This window comes from Sturnira hondurensis, unplaced genomic scaffold, assembly GCF_014824575.4.
Source record: "Sturnira hondurensis isolate 20B ecotype Veracruz unplaced genomic scaffold, ASM1482457v3 Scaffold0019216, whole genome shotgun sequence".
Taxonomy (NCBI): domain Eukaryota; kingdom Metazoa; phylum Chordata; class Mammalia; order Chiroptera; family Phyllostomidae; genus Sturnira; species Sturnira hondurensis.
Window position 1 is genome coordinate 3,529,770 of NW_028091847.1, and position 18,905 is coordinate 3,548,674.

Genomic DNA, 18,905 nt, shown 5'->3' on the forward strand with positions numbered 1-18,905 from the left:
AAGGTTGAAGGTTTGTGCTACTGGAGAAACCAATAGGGCTTTTGCTCTACAGAGTGATTGATTATGTTTTAGAAAGTTTACACATGTTATGGTGAAAACATGATGACAGGCATAGCCTACAGCCACTGCTCAAAGTCTTTCCTGGGACCAACGCCACAAATTAGCGCCGCAAATTCTCAGACCCCTGCCCACACCTGAATCAGAACCCGAGGAAGTAGTCCAGTGACGGGTGGTTTAACTACCCCTCTCGGTGATTCTGTTTTGCTAAACCTTGAGAACCAGTAGGCTGGAGACAGAAAGACTAGACATATCTCGAGTTGAGGAATGGTATTTAAATGACTCTTGCACCTGGCATATAGCAGGTACTCAATGCATATTTACTGAATGAGTTAATAGAATCAAAGATGATAGGAGCCTAAACTATGAAAGAAAAAATTATGAGAACCAATAAAGAGTTTAGTTCCATTTACAATTTAGTCAAGAGCAAATTCACTTTTAATGAATGAGATTTTATAAATAATTTATGAAATAAAATTTTCCTTATTTGACAGTTTTCTTCCTTGTCTTTCCTTGTAGTTGTTCACTCTAAACTCAAAAGGTGTGTTGTGCTTACTTATAAGATTTGAATTAAGGGGAAGAATTTGGTAGTTCACACCTGCTTCTATGAAGGGCCTGGGTACAGCTCCTCCACTTGAAAGACAACCCAAGTGATAAGTGAGGTGACTGAGGCATGCAGGGAATGATGGCCCAAGTTCTGGGTCTATCAGGAAATGTGACAGTGGGAACAAGACAGGATGGAGAAAGACTTGGGATGGTTAGGACCAGGAGGAGGGACCATGTTTCCATGATGCTGCGTTGGCATTGCATTTGAGGAGATTCCAGCCTTGCAATACGGTCATTAATGTCTTTGAATGCTAAAGGAAAATACTGACTCCAGGAGGATTTATCAGGGAGAGGGAGGCGCCCAAATATCTACTCCTCATCAGCTGTTCTGTTGGAACTTGACAAACATATCTTATTTAGGCCTCACCACCTCATCCTGCATGTTAATATCACCATTTTATAAGCTGGGCCAAAGGGGGTAACTTATCTAAGGTCATACAGTCACAAAATGGTAATGCTAGATTACAAACTTGGGCGGTCTAACTCCACAGGCTACCTTTAATCTTCTGTTATTAAACAAAATGCATGAGGTTGTGATAGTTTCAGCCCTTTTGAGTCTTTATAAAGCATATATTTGTTTATATAAACATTATTGAGTTTATGATTGTATATAGCATATAAATTCATAGTTTAAATGAGATATTTTGGACTTGAGTTCTGAAATTCTGATCAGAAATGCAACACACTCTTGCTATAGTATGTGTTGCCTGGGGAGATCAGATGTAATGGCCACATTCTGGCTCCCAGCAACTTTTGAAGGAATGTAATATTCCATCCTTCTCCCTTGGTATTTCTTTCTCTATCGAAAGCTTTTAATTACATTTGTATGCATATAAGTAGAAACTTTATTATCTGTGCTTTTCCTGTAAAAGTAACATGTTCTTCTTTTTCCTACTTATATTTGACGTGTATTTCAGGTTCTGAAGTGAGTTACACTAGGAATATCCAATTAGACTTCTGTAAAGAATGAGGTCTCAGAGTTGTCACATTCCCCCTTCCTCTTCATACATGAATGTTACTCGTTGTCAGACAACTTGGCAGCTTCATCAAAGCAGTCTTGGATGCAAGAGACTTGACTCTAACTGGACCTTGGTTGGTTTGAACCTTAGGGTCTTGAAAATTGCTTTAACTTCTTCACCTGCAAAATGAGTATCACAATATTTGGCTTGAATTTACCTTTTGTGGGATTGGCTGTGGTGAGGAATGACTGGGTGGTTTAATTTATGTCAAATGATTTTAGTTCCCTAAAGGAAATTTATGACAAAAGTTAAGCATATATTCTACATATTTTATTCTGAAAATGGGCTTTGCAGTGCTAAAAATCTAGGACTCTTTGGGTAAAATGGGGATGAAGACTAAGAAATTATTCTTATTTTAAAATGTTTTTTACGATACTGTTATCACTATTCACCCTTTTGGATGTTGTACTCCTCATCCCCCACGTTCCAACAACCTTCCCTTCCTGTGGGAACAGCTAGAACAACACGTGGTGACTTAGCAGGTGTGTGGCTGATTTAGGGTTGCACAGGAGAAGAGATGTACTATAGAGCAATGCCAAAACACAATGGGGGTCTTCTTGCTTTTTTTCTTCCTTAACCCAAAGAATCTATGCACTGAAGAACAAAGGATGGTAAAAACAAGACCAGAATTCAATCAATGCAACCTGGTATAGCAGCACATTAAAATATTAAAATAGTTCCATACCCTCTGTTCCCGTCTACCCACCCTCCCCTATTTACTCCCTCAGCCTGCTGCCTGTCAACACCGGGACTCTCTAAATGTCCTGTATCCCGCAACTTAACGGTTAACAATTGCCCTAGCAAGGGCTTGCAGGACCCTGCTCTAGGGACTGTTCTGATTGGCTGTGCCCAGGACTTACAGTTATTAAATATTTTGAATACCCCTCTGTAACTACATATAAAACTAAAAAAATTGACCATACTAGCTGCAATGAAACTCCTGACAATTTACTTTTGTCTTCATTGATATGTGCCCATCTGCTTGGACCCTAATTCCTATGATTTGTGCTTCTATTATTGCTTTAGGAACATACTATCTGTGTGGAGAAAAAAAGAGAGGGAGGGAATGAGGGAGGGAGGAGGAGAGAGAGAGAAAGAGAAAGAGAGAGAGAGAGAGAGAGAAGAGGGCCACTGGGAAGCAAGTAAGAGGCCCACAGGCTCATACGGGAGATGAGTTTGGCCATATTCAATTTTACTGAACATCTTGAAGCATTTAAAACAAACAACATCCTATGGAACCCAGATGCATATAGGCATATACCCAGGTGCTTTCCTCCTAATATTTGAACCCATTTTATGGGAGATTTAATCCATATGTTAAATGATTGACTTCAAAAAGTACTTCTTGAGAAGCTAATTGAAATGATGAAAAATGGGTCTAAAGATTATGCTCAAAGATGTCATTTATGGATTGGGGGTCAGGGGTTGACTAGAGAGAGAAACTTGGGGGCGTTTCATGAAGTCATTTAAGCATGCGACAGGTCCTAGAGCACAAGGGAATTCTTAAAATTTCATAATCATAGAATCTTCCTTCATTTCCAAAAGAGCATGTTTTTGAGACAGTGTATATAATATAGCTATTTGTTCTCTTGAACACATCTCAGGGGGAAAAAGGAGTTAGGAAAATGAGCCCATTGTTTTTCAAAATTAGTGACAAACTTCAAGATAATTCCAAACAAACCTCCAATAAAACATTTTCCCCCTACTGTGAGTCCTATTTAAACTGTTTGGATCAGCCTGTTTTAATGAGTCGTATTCACGCTGACACATCCACACACTTCAGACAAAGACGACTGTACCTCTAAACCCATTTAAAAATGATAGATGACTGTCAGTTTTGTGAAAGCAGCACATGCAGTGGCTTGATAGTGCAGAATGAAAGCAATCTACAAGTGCAAGTCTGTTTCTTTTGGCAACGGAAGGAGTTGCTAATGGATTCATCATTTTCTGTTAAGCATGAATGTCAAACAAAAAAACATTTAGGGCTCTATTCAACTGAATTTCCGGCTCGACGCTTGCCAGCCATGGAAGCCCTGTGACTTGGAACCTGTACAGCCCCAGCCTGATTCTTGTTTCCAAAGTTCTGTGGGGCCAGTGCCACGGAACTTGGAATTCTGCCGAGGGCTCCTCCTCCTCTCTTTGGCTCCCCTTCCCCCTTTTCTCCAATCACATGAAGCCACCAGTCATGCTTCCTAAATGAATGCCATCTATGGAGGGGAGCTGGTTGCCAACACTTACGACTTCAGCTGACTCCACGTCAGAATCACACAGGAAGTCCACTAATACCACTCAAGAAGGGAGGGCGGGGTGAGGATTTGTGTATCCAGTGTTGCTGGGGCCTGTGTGCCTCGGAACTCACTGATTGCAGTGGGCATTGCATGCTTTCTATTTTGGTGTCAAATATGCAACATGTTCTATAATTCTTCTATAAAAAATAAATGCAAAAATAATAAATGTTAGAATACCTGGACTTGGCAAATGTTATATGGACCTTTGGAGGATTGTGGGGGGTGGAACTTCTGGCCTTAGAACACAGCTATTTTTATGTCCTTGACTGCAGAAGAGCTACCTGCCTATGAAAGACTGATTTCTTCCCCTGGCCTCACAGTCTATAGCAGCAGGATTATGCAAATATCAAACAGATTAGTAACATCCACCCTGGAAAAAAAAAAGGTGACAGGCTCTGGGCCCTGACATATACGACCAGTACCAACCCTACCATCAACTACGTGATTTGGGGAAGAACTTCTAAAAGAATGAATTAATGGTCTCCCTCAAAGATAATTGAATCTACTATATCAAATGTCACCTCCCTTGGGAAGACTTCCCAGATAGACACAACCATGGTATATACTTCAAATATATATTTCTTATGATATCATTCATTTCTTTGTTCATTTGTATTACATTCATATTTACAGTACTTGATACTCTTTTAAATTCTATATTCAATACCTCACAGAATTCCTAGTATATCATAGGGACTCAGAAAGTGTTTATTGAATTTAATAGATACAACATCTGGAAGCTAAAGTAGATTAAACCATCATTCTCCCGGCGCATCCAGGACTTGGCCTATCTAACAATCAAAACTAAAGGTGTTTTTTAGCAGAGTATTAAAGTTTATAAAGGTTTAGTCACCATATGTTTAAAAAATACTTCCACTTAGATAATGCTTTAATTGAGTTAAATGATGTTTTTGTTAAAGCACTTAGCTAAATGTTATATGCATGTACCTCTTAGAAACATTATCTAGTTCACCCAGGAATTATCTATGCTTATATTATGGTATATTAGCAACATTACAGCCCAAATGTCACTTTAACCCACAGAAATGATCAGATTTGTATTCTACAGGGCTTGTTTCAATGAAGACTTTTCAGAATCATGAAACCAGATTTAGCTGGTAGCAATTATTGGGACATTTCGAATGAGCTCAGCGTGAAGGATAAAACTAAAGAAAGATTAAGTCTCAAATACTAAGGGACAGGGAAAAAATGAAAAGAGAGAACGAACGGGCTTGAAATGCAGGAAAGGACCAGTTATCTGCAGGAAGCTGGTATTCTTATGTGAGATGCATGTGACCCAGTCTGGGTTAGAATGTTATCTCTATGTGATCTGCAGGATTTCTCTCTTGACTGTAGCAACCTCAGAAGAATGAATTAAAGTCTTAAGGAGAGAAATCAATAAAGAAAAAAAGATAAAAGCAGTATGTCTGGAGAGCATTTCAAAAACCATATAAAAGTCTCTTAAATGGCCACAGAAGACTAACCACTGTTTATAAGGATTTAACAGGAATACCAATAAGAATAGATTTGTTGGTCTCCTTAAAGGAGGAAAGGGGCTTCTGGGTGGTTGGTGGCATTTGGCTGGTCTTTGTTTTATTCTAGTGTGTGGCATACAGAAACATGAATTGCATAAAAGACTGCCTATGATGATAAGAGATTCATTGGAGGGAGATTATGAGAAAGGTGGGGTCGGAGTAGCTCTTGGTGCTTGCTCAGTGCTGTGGATGAAGTACAAGACTGAGTACCTGACTAGCTCTGTTTTATTCCCAGTCTGGGAATGTCTCCGAACTCCTAGTCAGAAAGAGACAATATAGCCATTTAATCTCAATGATAATAATGCTTCCTCTGATATAGCTTGAAAAAATCCATAAAATGAGTTTTTTGTATAATTATAAGACATGGAATTTATTCCAAACTTTCTGCAGGCCAGCTGTCTTCTTCACTCAAACGAGATGATGAAAGAATGGAGAAGGCAAGAGCTGATGAAGTGGGAGTGACAGGAACTTTGGGTAGAGGAGCAATGGGTAGAGTGTATTCCTACCAGTCAAGGAAAGGAGTACCAAACAGAATCGAGAGTTCAGAGAGCTCGATTTCAATATGATCGTAGGAGACATAACTATGGCTCCCTTTGCGGGTCTGAGATCCATAGGTGGAGAGTTTTGACACTGCATTCATCTAATAATGCACTGATGTATGCACTTCAGTACATTCTTTCGTGAGTTCCCATCATACCACAGGTACTCTTTCGCTAATGAGATTTCTCATTAATAAAAGTGAAATTCTCATAACACAAATATACATATTTTTAATTAGGAAGAAAAAATGTGTGTGTTTTGTTGAAGGCCCAATGTGAAACTTCACAGAATCCTGTAAGTCTGGGGCTCAAGACTGGTTATAGGACTTTCGAGAGTCCCAGAGCTAGTAAGCAAAGGGCTAGAATGCACACTGGCCTCTGTCTAATCCCAAAGGATGTGCTCTTCGCCCCAGGCCATAATCCCAGAATTGGTTAATCAATTGCTTAATCAATGAGCTCCTACAGCTAAAAATGCCCCCATTAAGAATGGTGGGGTAAAAGAGATTTTATAATTCACATTCTTATCCTTTCTTCACACACACACACACACATTCAGACACTCGTGTGGGCCACCTAAGAAGAGACTTTGAGCAGTCCTAGTCCAATCATTTAGTGACACTGCAACAAGTCATTTTTGCAGCCAGTCTAGTTTTACCCCTTGGTCATGGCTTCTTGACTCCTGTCCTTTTCCCTGTATGAAATCCCAGTGCCAACAATCTGTCTGTCCCATGTTTTTCTCAGACTGAGAGTCTGCATTGCCTCGGCTCTTCTTAACATGTAGAAAGTCTTAGACCTGGCTGGGGTAGCTCAGTGGATTGAGCCCGGGCCTGCGAACCACACGATTGCGGTTTGATTCTTAGTCAGGGCACATGCCTGGGTTGCAGGGCAGTTCCCAGTGGGGGACTCACAAGAGGCAACCATATATTCATATTTCTCTCCTTCTCTCCTTCCCCTCCCCTCTAAAGATAAATAAATATAAAATCTTAAAAAAAAAAACATGTAGAAGGTCTTTATTGCTCTTGGTGTACTCCCCACCCCAGGTTGCAAGGACTACCTTATTTCAGCTGCCGTCAAGCACTCTGGGTACTCTGGGCTCCTTATGACCTGAGCTACCTTTCAAGACCCAGTACCTGTCCTCTCCAATGGGTGGGCCTAAATCTATCACTAATCTCCCATAGTTGGCCTCATTCCATGTGGAGAACACACACCTATGTTTTGAAATATGACCCTTTGCTCTTGAGAACCCGTTAGAAGTTTAAGATTCTCTTTTTGAGTCATTTCAAGGGGGCTTCAAATCAGGGTTTGTCATGAACCTGATGCTATGTCATGAACCTAAGTCTGTGCCTTTATTTCCTCACCTGAATATTGGGAATGATGACGTCTCTCTCTCTGGGCCGTAATGAGCACTAAGTGAATTAATTTATAAAATTCCCTTTTCAGAGTGTTTAGCAGGAAAGTGCTCAATAAATGCTAACACGTATTATAATCTTCATCAACATTTTCATTATTGCAATGGTCACTTCTGGGCAAGAAACATCTCAAGGGTGAATTGGTGAGAAATCCTTATTGACGTGAACTGGAGGCAGGAACTGACACCTCGAGTTACACAGGGAAGAAGGTGGTGCAGGTTTTTGGAAAGAGCCCTCCGCAGGCCTCCGTTTTCCTGCCAGTTCAGCCATTAATTAGGGATGATACTATTTTCCCTCTATTCTTACTATTTAACCAAAGCTGTCAGTGGCCTTTTTAATTGCAAGTTTCTGAAAATACTGGGTAAGAGTTTTTGTATATATACAAATTTGGGCCCCAGTCCTGGAGAAATGATTCAGAAGTCTGGGTTGGGCTTCAGTACTTTTACATATAAAGCCCTGAGATCCATCTCAGTGAGAACTGCTTCTTATCAGTGTTCATAGATAGGTCTTCAAGTCCTTCCTAACTTGGCATCCTACAATTTCATGGCAACAATAAATGAAGAGAATAACATAGGAAATGAAAAGTGGTTTGCTCAATTCTAGAGTATACACTTGTATTCATTTTCTAGGGCTACCTAACAGATCACCACAGACTGAATGACTTAAAAGACAGGAATATATTTTTCACAGTTGTGGAGGTTAGAAGTCTGAGATCAAAGTGCCAGCTGGTTTGGCTTGGTTTGGTTTGGTTTGATTTCTCCTGAGGCCTCCAAAGGCTTGCAGATACCTACCTGTGCTCTGCGTCCTCACATGGTATGTGCTAACCTGGCACTTCTTTTTGTATCCAAATTTCCTCCTCCTATAATGGAGGAGTCTGATTAGATTTAAGACCCACCCCTAAGGGGGCTATCATTTTAACTTCATCACCTCTTCAATGGCCTGATCTCCAAAAACAGTCACATTCTGAGAGTTTGGACTTCCACACATACATTTAGTGGAGATGAAAGTCAGCCCATAACAACATTGAAAGCCTTTGAAGGTGTATGTAGGAATTTGCATCTAGGAATTTATTCCAAGGGAAGAGAGGTGCCCAAAATGTTCCTTGAAGCAGGAGTCCTGCCTATGCCAAAACAGGCATTCAAACCTTTGCCGGGGTGGGCCCAAGGAAGTAGGATATCCGTAGAACCACATTTGTTTGCCCTCCGACCAGTCTGGGCATTAGCGTCTGAGGTCTGTAGAAAAAGGGCCAGAGGGCAGAGCTGAAGGAACCGTTTTCATTGTGGGGAGGGAGGGCCCTGAGGGTTAAGCAGCAATGTGTGGTCTGAATCTCTCTGACACAAAATGACAAATGGTCATGGAAATTAGGCTTCTTCCAAATATGAAACAGAATGTGGGCCCCTTAAAGCTGACTGGGGACACCAGTGGTTTCCAGAGGATACCAATGTGCTCACAGAGTGTTCCCAAGAAGAGCCACTGCCCCAATAGGAGCCGAACTGTTAGTGAACTCATGAGAAGCCCCCCAGGGGCTTCTACAAGTGCTCCAGTCTGAAAGTCTGCATGAATGGGGGTAGAGGATGAGGGATGGTGACAGGTATGTCACTACTGTTAGGTAGATCCCAGCTGCACTCACCAGCTGAAGAGACCTGAGAAAATTCAAGTGTTGCTTACAATAGAGGAAAACTTGAGACAAAAACCAATAACAAATGTTCAGCAATGAGAGAATTGATCAAGTAAATTAGTCTGTGCTCATACAAATGTAATACTGTACAGTTATCAAAAATCATGTTGTAGAAGAATATATATTTTCCTGAGAAATATTTATGATACAGTGCTAAATAAAAAATATAAGAATTATATATATATATATGTGTATATATATATATATATATATATATATATATATATATGAATAGCTTTCGGTTAATGAAAATGATCAAATTACCTATTAAAATAGCCAAGTGCATGCAAACTAAGTCATGGTTATCTTTGGATGGGGAGATTTAAACTTTCATTCTTAGTTGTTTTCTGTGTTTTTTCAAGTTTTCTGTATTGTGCATATAGGTTATTTATACAATTTGAGTTTTAAAAGGGTTTAATAAAAGAAAACCCAGCTTTGCTAAAATGGTATCCAGACTGATACCTGTCATTAATTTGTCTACATGGTTTGAGAGGGACTATTTATTTTCCTTTTCTTCTCAGAATTATTTCTTTCCTACTTTTTCCATTATAATCATTTTGAATAAAATGACAAAGACAGCAGATGGCAATTTAAAATACATTTACTTGGAAAAAGAAAACGTTGGTAACTCTATGCCAATGTCATTGTTCACAACATTTTCTTACTGGGTCTCTGAGACCCAAAAGTCTGGAAATAAGCACAATAAACATTCCATAATGTACTATAAAAATAAACCTCACTCACACATCTTAAATATATGCCGAGAGTCTTTCCCACCACTTTTTACACACAGGTTCTGATTTGTGTCTCAGTGGGATCGCACTGTCATTTCTGTACTGTGCTGGCCCAGGGGCCACCCAGCGGATTCGGATCATATATCCACACTAATTAATCAAAGCAGTGACTTCAAAATGTCCTCCATGTTCTGTTCATACATATCTATATGTGTATCCTTATATGTAGCTATATCTCTATATACACACATATATCTAGTTATACGTATACCGTATACTTAACTGCTTTCTTTTTAATTTAGCTAGTTCTCTACTTGACACCTTTCACATCTGGTGCCCAGTGCTGTGCAGAACTTTTTCTGCCATGCAAAACAGACCAGAGCCACCTTCCCTGAGTGCATATTTTGATTTTTTTTTGTTCCTGGAAATATTACCCAGTCCCTTTCTTTAAGAAATTTGACCTAAGTCTTGTCACTTTCTCTTCTTCATCTAAAATATGTCTAAAAAGTCTATTTTATTTTATTTTTAAAATTAATTAATTTATTTTTAGAGAGAGGGGAAGGAAGGGAGAAAGAGAGAGAGAAATGTCAATGTGTGGTAGCCTCTCAAGTGGCCCCCAATGGGGACCTGGCCAGCAACCTAGGCATATGCCCTGACTGGGAATCAAACTGGCAATTCTTTGGTTCGCTGCCCACACTCAATCCACTGAGCTACACCAGCCAGGGCAAAAAAGTCAATTTCAAATCTAAATCTTCTTCAATGTGTACCTCACTTTCCTGAGCTTTAAAAAAGAATGATAATAACATAAAAGATGAGATGATTTATAAGTGACCAATTCAACCGAGGTGCTTTAGGGAGAAGTAGTATTCTTTAGGATATATTATGAAAGATAATTCATAACCAGGACTGATTGAAATGTTGATCAGAGTGCCTATAATTATATCAGATGCTCTAGAAGGAATTTTAATTTGAAAACCATAATAACTGAGATTCTGTACAGAAGTCGCATAGCTATGTGTATTTCAGAATATGTACCTGGAACACTCAACAAGGCATGTAATGTGGTGCATCACGTGCCTTACACAAACAGTCCCATAGAGGTAACACATTACACTGACAGGCAAGTTTACCTAATGAGAGTGGGCTGTGTTAGGGTTGAAAGGCATGTGCATGAAGGGGGAAAAAAGGGGTGGGGGGCCATGAAAGGACTATTCGGAGACTAAGGAAAACCAACTCACCCGCTTTATTGATGTATCCAGGTCTAGAGTGAGGTTCTCCTTCTGGAGATTCATCTAAGGATTCTTTGTTTGTTTGTTTTTATGTTACTCAATGGAAGAGAGGAGAACATGTTTGTTGATTCTGTCCTTATTTTTTCTATTTTGTATTATTACACTCAACTTTTCCTACAGATTTCTATAAATTAAATTTTTTCTTTCAAATCCTTAGTAGTTGCTCAATAAATTTTAAATGAATGGGTGAATAAATGAAAATAAGCAATGATGTTTTAAACTTTTAAAATTTATTATAGAAATGTCAAACATGAGCAAGTTGAAAGATAATATGAAGAACTCCCATGGACCCATCACCCATATTCAACAGTCACCAATTTATGACCAAACCGGTTTCAGCTCTGCTTGTTTTACCTCTTTGCTTGGTTCTTTTAATAAGCAAGTTCAGATGTCCTAAAATTTCATCTGTCAATATTTTAACATGCCCTTGTAAAAATACTTTTTAAAAAACATAATCACAGTATCACACTAAAAATTAATAATGCCCTTAATATTTGGTCAGTTAAAGAGTTCCTGGATTTTTGCACATATATTGCTTGTTTAAATTAGGATCTGAACAAGGTACATAAATTGCGATTGATCAATAAACCTCTGAAGCCTCGTTTAATCTATATGTTCTCTTTCATCTCTTTTCTTCTCAAAATTTGTCCTATAGCTTTTTGTTTGTGCATTTTGCTATCCCTATCCCCTTGGTTTTGCTGAGAATGTTCTCTTGTCCCTCTGTTTTCCATAAATTGATAGCTTGATGTAGATCCTTGATTAGATTCAGGTTTGACTTTTTTTTTTTAGCAAAAATATTCATTTTGTGTACATCCATCAGGAGGTATAAACTGATTGTCTCTCTTTTTGAGATGTTAACAGCCATTAATGATCATTGCCTAGATCCATGAATTCATTAAGAGCTACAAAACACTGGCCAATGTTTCATTAAGTCCTAGATCTTCTATTATTCCTTTTTCATTTACTAGTGGAGCACTTCTCTAAAGAAGTATTCTTTGTCAAGTGTTTATTCAAACTGAGGTACAGTTCAATAGTAAAGACAGAACAAATGTTTCTGTCCCTGTGTTAACCAATTTTCAAAATAATGTTAAATCTTTAACATTATTTTGAAGTAGTAATCAATACAGTAATCAATACATTTTTAAGTAATGTAATCAATACATTTTTAAAGTATTGTTATAAATGTACAAATTTAAACATACTTGTTATGTTTCAACCCATTTTTAGATATTGTTATTGTTGCTAAAATTACTGTATCTTTAACCAGTGGAGAACTTCACAAGTTGTCTGGTGCATTTATTTGACAAAATTCTAATAAACCGAATATTTTTCCTACTCTCTAGTATAACAAGTTGTAGATTGCCAGCCCCACCCTAAAGCAGGCACTTTTTAAAAGGATCTCTTGTTCTTTTTAATGGGAAGTAGCATCTAAATATTACCATTTTGATGATAGGAGTACCTATTGCTTCTGGGTTGGTAATTGCTTCTAGGTCTTTTTCAGTGGACGGAGCTAAGAAACAAGTATTTTTTTGCATGCAAAGACCTTTAATAAGAAAGTAGGATATGGGGTTAGTTTTTGTAGCTATCTGTGGCCCATGGGTCTCTTGCATGTTCAAACTTCTGGCCCTTGGAGGGTGGGTAGGCTTTGGTGTGGCTATGAGGGGTTCCTGGTGCCTTGACAAAATGCCTGTGCACCTCTGGGCCCTTGGCCAAGGACCAGGAAGCAGGATGATGCCGTAACCCTTGGGGGATCCCAGGGCCAGCTGCTTGAAGGTGAGGATCTAGCTGCTGTCCTTAAGGAGTCAGCTCAACTGGCTGCTCACACGAAGAGCACACACCCACAGCTTGGGCACTTCCTGCACCTACATGTCATCTGTTGTAGATCCTACAACAACAGCAGGTTTGCCCTCCCGTCCAGGAAGCTTCGTCTTCTGGATCATAGAGGAAGGGGAAGAGGAGGTCGATTGGTTTGACTCATGAACAACCTCTTCAGCACCACTTGGTTGAAGGTGGAATTGGTTCATCTGGCCAGAAACCTGTACAGCTTGACTGACAGCCTTAGGTAGATGTCCTGGCTCTTGAGCTGCTTGCCCTGGGCCTTTTGGTCTCCATTGGGGTGAATGTCCACTTCCATGATGGTGCTTCCTGTTCCACCAGGTCCAGAAAGAGCAGAAATAAGTATTTTTTGAGACAATACATTATTCTTTCATACGGATACTTCTAATTCAAGTTCAAGAATAGAGGAGTTTTACTTAAACTCTTCTTATATCTGCATTCTTTTGTTTTGCATAAACGTTCTTGATTCTGGCACTAAAAGAATTACTTACTTGCTTTATCTTAAAATAAATATGTAACAGAATCAGAGTAATATTAAAACTACCACCAACAATATGATTACTAAAAACAGTGCAAGTTTCATTTGTGTTTCTTTGGTCCTTAGAATATATTCCACTAGGAATAAATGTTTGAAATCCTGCATTTTAAAAGTTACCAGGGTTATTTCTCTTCTCTGTGATTATGCTGCCAAGCCAAGGACAGAGGTAGGATAATACATACGTAAACACTCACAGTGCCACACACCTTCGTCTCCACTTCCCCTCTTTCTCCAAGCGCAGCACAGTAATGACTAGAGGTTCTCCACATTCCTTTGTACAGCAGCCCACTGGGTATGCCGAAACTGATTTAGCTCTCTGGAGAGAAGCGATGTGCCTGTTCAAGACTTTGGCCATGTTTCTATTGGATTAGATCACTCTTTTTATTTAAAGAGGTTCTTTAAATATTCTGGATACATGAGACAACCTTCTTTACAATGTAAGAATTGTGCACATGGACTCCTACTCTGCAATTTAACTTTTAAAGCCTCCAAATGAGTTTTTAATGAGCAGACCTTTGTAGTTTTTATGTGGTCAAACTTATCATTTTTCCATTTATAGTTAGTGCTTTTTAAAATTCCTTTTTGGGAAGACTTTGCTTATGAGAAGATCATGAGGGTATTTTCCTACATCATGTTCTAAAAGCTTAATTGTTTTTACCCTATATATTTTTATCTATAGTTCACCTAGAATTGAATTTTTCTTTGGTATAACGGGAGATTAAGTTTTCTCTTTGGGTATCCAGTTGACTTGCCATGGTCTGTTACAGTTCTGCTCAGCTCACCATTCTGTAATGTGACCTCTGCCTTAAGCCAGGCATTCACACCAAGACCCTTCTCTGGCTTCCCTCTTGCATCTCACTGGACCATTTGCCTCAGCTTGAGTTGGGGTCACACTGTCGTAATTGATGTAGCTTGATAGCTAGTGGTGTAAGTACTCCAAGTACGTTCTTCAAATCTATCTTGTATGTTCTTGGATCTTTGCATTTTCAAGATATGTTTTAGAAACTTGTCCATTTCTCTATCCAAAAATCCTCACTGGAATTTTGGTTGTGACATTGAGTCTGTCACTTGCTTTGGGGAGAACTGGCATATTTACAACACGGACTCTACTGGTTGATGATCAAGGGGTAGCTTTTTATTTATGTAGGGACTTTACAATTTCTTTCAATAACATTTTAAAGTTAACTGTGTTGGTTTTGTGCATATTAGATTTATTCTGAGGTATTTAAAGTCAATGCTATTGTAAATGTTATTTTTCTACTACTTTCATTTATTTATAAAAGTACAATTGATATTTGTAAATGGATGTATCAGATATTGAGACCTTGCTAAATTCACTTACTAAGTATAGTAACTTATTTCTAAGTTACTTTGGATTTTTCCATGCACAATTATGCCATTTACAGATGATACAGATTACTCTGTATCAAAGGATTACTCAGGGTAATGAGAGTAATCCTTTGTGCCCACTCTCAGCCAACGTTCAGAGGTAATCATTATTCTAATCTTTGTCGCCATGGATTAGTTTTGCTTGTTAACTTCATATAAATAAGTCATACAGTATGTAATTTTAGTGTCTGACTTCTTCCACTCAGTATAAATTTTTATGCTATTTAACAATGTGTTTTTAATTTTGAGGTGGAAGTTCCTTTTTGGCTTTTTATTTTGTTGTTAACTTTAGCTTTGTTGCATTTTAGTGAAGAAATGTTGTTTGTGTTATTTCTTCTTAGAAGGCATTGAGATTTTATTTGTGGTCCAGGTATAGGAATATAATTTTTTTAAGAGTGAAACACAGATTTATTCTAATAGTTTCATCTTAGAAAAAAGCCCAGATTTTTGGAGAATCTCACAGTATTCCTTAGAGGTAGATGGGTAGAGCAGGTAAGTATGCTCCAATCACCTCTTTCAGTCTCATAATTTTATTCTATTGCAACTTTGGAAATCTAATTTGAATGTTTTAATTTGAAAACTCAACTGAAGTTTGTGCTTTCTGAGATATTGTATAGTTGAGAAGTCAAGGGCTTTCAAAGCCCTTCACTATCTCTAACATTATTTGCTTAGAATTACTGACTTTGGTTTTCTTATCTATAGAATAGAAATAGTAGTATCCATTTAATATTGTTTTCGTGATGACTGAATGAGATGTCTCATGTAAACATCTGGTAATTGGAATAGGTAGGAACTTAATAGATAGCAGCTGTGGCTATACTTGTTATTAGCTTTAAATAAGCTTGGTCCATGCTGTTCTCACCAGCACATGAGAAAATGACATCTAGTCCTAAACTGACTAAGCAGCAGAGGAGCCTGGATTGAGAGGAGCAAACATTCACTAATCAAGCCTTATTTCTCTGAATTGACATATTATCCTCCATTCATATTCAAATCCTCCAGAAATAGCGTCACAGTAAAGTATAGCAGTCCCTTCGTCATTTGCATGAGTTATAATATGGATGATTCCAACATCAACCAGAATCAAGGGCCAGTTTGATCACCAGGAGAGAAAAGGTCCCTATTAGTGGGTAGGGAAGAAAGGCAGGGATAAAAAAGGTAAACCAAGATGATAAACTTTACTTTTTTAATTTTAGCCCAGAAACAGGCCCTGCTAAGGATCACTAGTTGACGTTTGTGATCCGTTTTCATTCACAAAGAGCCCTGTCAAGGGCTCCCAGGGACTCTGCCTCGGGATTTTGCATTCTCTTCCCCAGCAGCCCGGAATTATACCTTTGCTTCCCCTCTGTGGTCCTTTTAGTTTGTCCTCTTGGCTTGTAGCCAAATCCTTGGGCTCAGTCTCATTTCTGACTGTCTTCCAGTTTGAGAAGAAGGAAGACTTGGGAGAGGGTGGGGCCAGTTCAAGGAGGAAAGGACTTATAGGTGAGCCACAGGGCCGTTCCTGCCTGTGACACGCTGTGCTTCTCAAGGTTAGAGGGATCAAGCTGCTCGCAGTCAGTTGTGAGGAGAAGGCTTCCCTCTCTCCTGATGGCAATGGGAATGTGATGGCAATGGGAATGCCTGGTTGTAATAATAACAGTGTGCTCCAGGCCTGATGGACGTGATGACAGCACCCGGCTCACATGAAACCCACTGCCAAGACTTTGGACCTCGCTGGGACTGTTGACAACCTCTTTTTTCCACTTGACTCATATTGCAATCACCTGAGAAGCATGTTGTCCAAAATTTTAAAGGGAGCCAAGCAGAATTAATGGGCCAGAGGCAGCACCGAGTGGGCATTATTTGTTGGCAGGTAAAAAAAATAGCCAGATAAAAAAAGGTCAACTAAAGAGGGTATGGGTTGTGGTTGTTGAGAAACATGCTTATCACAGTCAAGTCCTAACAGGTTCAGCTGGTTTTGTGTGGCTATTTATCTGGCCACTTACTGTCTCAACAGGAGATCATCACTCGGTAAATCTGCAAGTAGTTAGCTCATCCACTGGTCAGTGCTCAGTCGTGATAAGCCTGTAATCTAGAAAAAGCATCACAGGAAAGTATAGCAATCTCTTAATCATTTGCTTGAATCATAACATTCTCATAAAGCTGACTTCAAAACACTATTATATGTGTACACATGGTTTTATTTGTGTTCAGCAATTTTTCATATCAAATTTTAAATATACTTAAAATAGAATGAGTTGGTTGATTTTTCAAAAATTTGTGGAGTTTCAGGAGTGACTTTATATATTATAGTTTTGAATTGCAACCTTTAACTTTCGTTGCTGGCTGAACACTGATGTAATCCGTGCCGGAATCAACCAAAAGGGTTGGAAAATGAAAAAAGGTCACCTAACAGGAGAACAGCTGGATCTGGACTCCGAGGAAGACCTGCGTTTCCTGCTTGCACATTCGCTCAAGGATGATCATCCCAGGAAGGTGGGAGTCACACCAACTCAAGGGCACAGAGTTATACAAATCGGAATGCCTATTTTATGAATTCAGTGAGAAACATAACCTGCTCATTCAGGTTGGCGTAAAAGTCTTTTTCCATGATCAAAGCCTATGAGTAGCCAAATCATAATCAGAGGTCATCTTTCACGTTTACCCAGAAATCATGCTCAGGAATCAGCAATAGTTTAACTCTAGGTGAACGATATAGTCCCTCCCCATGGGCAGATCTGCTTGGGAAATAAGAAGTTGCTTGATGAACACAGAGTCAGAACACTCACAACTTTCCCCACGAATAACATCCCAGCTACATGGCACATCTGTTACAATTGTTAGGCCTGCACTTATGCATCATTTTAGCCCCAAGTCCAAAATTGATACTATAGGTTACTCTTGGTGTTGAACACTCTATGGGGTTTGGTAAGTGTATTATGATGTATATCAACTGTTATAGTGTCATATCGAATAATTTCACTGCCCTAAAAATTCTGTATTTAACCCTTCCCCACTCCGCTCCTTTGGCAACAACTGAACTTTATATTGTCTCCACAGTGCTGCCCTTTTCAGGATGTCACATAGTTAGAATTCTATAGTGTGTAGCCTTTTCAGATCGGATTCTTCCATGCAGTAATATGCATTTAAGTTTCTTCCCACTTTTTTAATGACTTGATAGATTTTTTTTTTTTAGTGCTAAATAACATTCCATTGCCTTGATGTACCACAGTTTATTTGTGCATTTACCTACTGAAGCAACTTGGTTGCATCCAAGTTTTGGCAATTAGTAATTAAGCTGCTATAAACAGCCATGTGTAGGTTTTTGTGTGGATGTAAGTTTTCAGCCCATCTCAGTAAACACCAAGGAGCGTGATTGCTGGATCATATGGTGAAAGTTTGTTCAGTTTTGCAAGAAGCTGCCAAACTAACTTCCACAATGACTGTGCTATTCTCCCCAGCAATGAATGAGAGCTCCTGTTGCTTCTTGTCAGCGTTTGGTATTGTCAGTGTTCTGCATTTTCACCATTCTGGAGAAGTGTAGTGGTGTGTCACTGCCATTTTAGTTTGCATTTCCTGATGACGTATGATTTCATCTTTTTTACACGCTTATTTGCCATTTGTACATCTTCTTTGGTGAGCAATCTGTTCAGGTCTGTTGATCATAATATAGTTAGTATGTTTGCTTTCTTATTATTGAGGTCTAAGAGTATTTTTAGATAACAGTCCTTTATCAGCTATGTCTTTTATAAATATTTGCTCCCAGTCTGTGGCAGTGGTCTTCTCATTCTCGTGAGATCCATTTTTTTTAAATCTTCTTTTTTTCCCTATTACATTGAGCTTTTCGGTTATCTTTACTATTTCCTCCCTTTTCATTTCCTTGAATTTATTTCGATTCCTTAAATTTTATTTCATTTATTCTGCTATTCTAACATACTAAGTGGGATACCCAATTTATCTATTTTTCAGCCTTTCTTCCTTTCTAAGGTGAACTTAGATAATAAATTTT

The 18,905-nt window shown here is 38.8% G+C and overlaps 1 pseudogene; it reads right to left on the reverse strand.

The window, feature by feature from the left end:
* Positions 1-12,723: 12,723 nt before the first annotated feature.
* Positions 12,724-13,288, reverse strand: LOC118974198 (60S ribosomal protein L18-like; annotated as a pseudogene).
* Between the last annotated feature and the right edge of the window lie 5,617 nt (positions 13,289-18,905).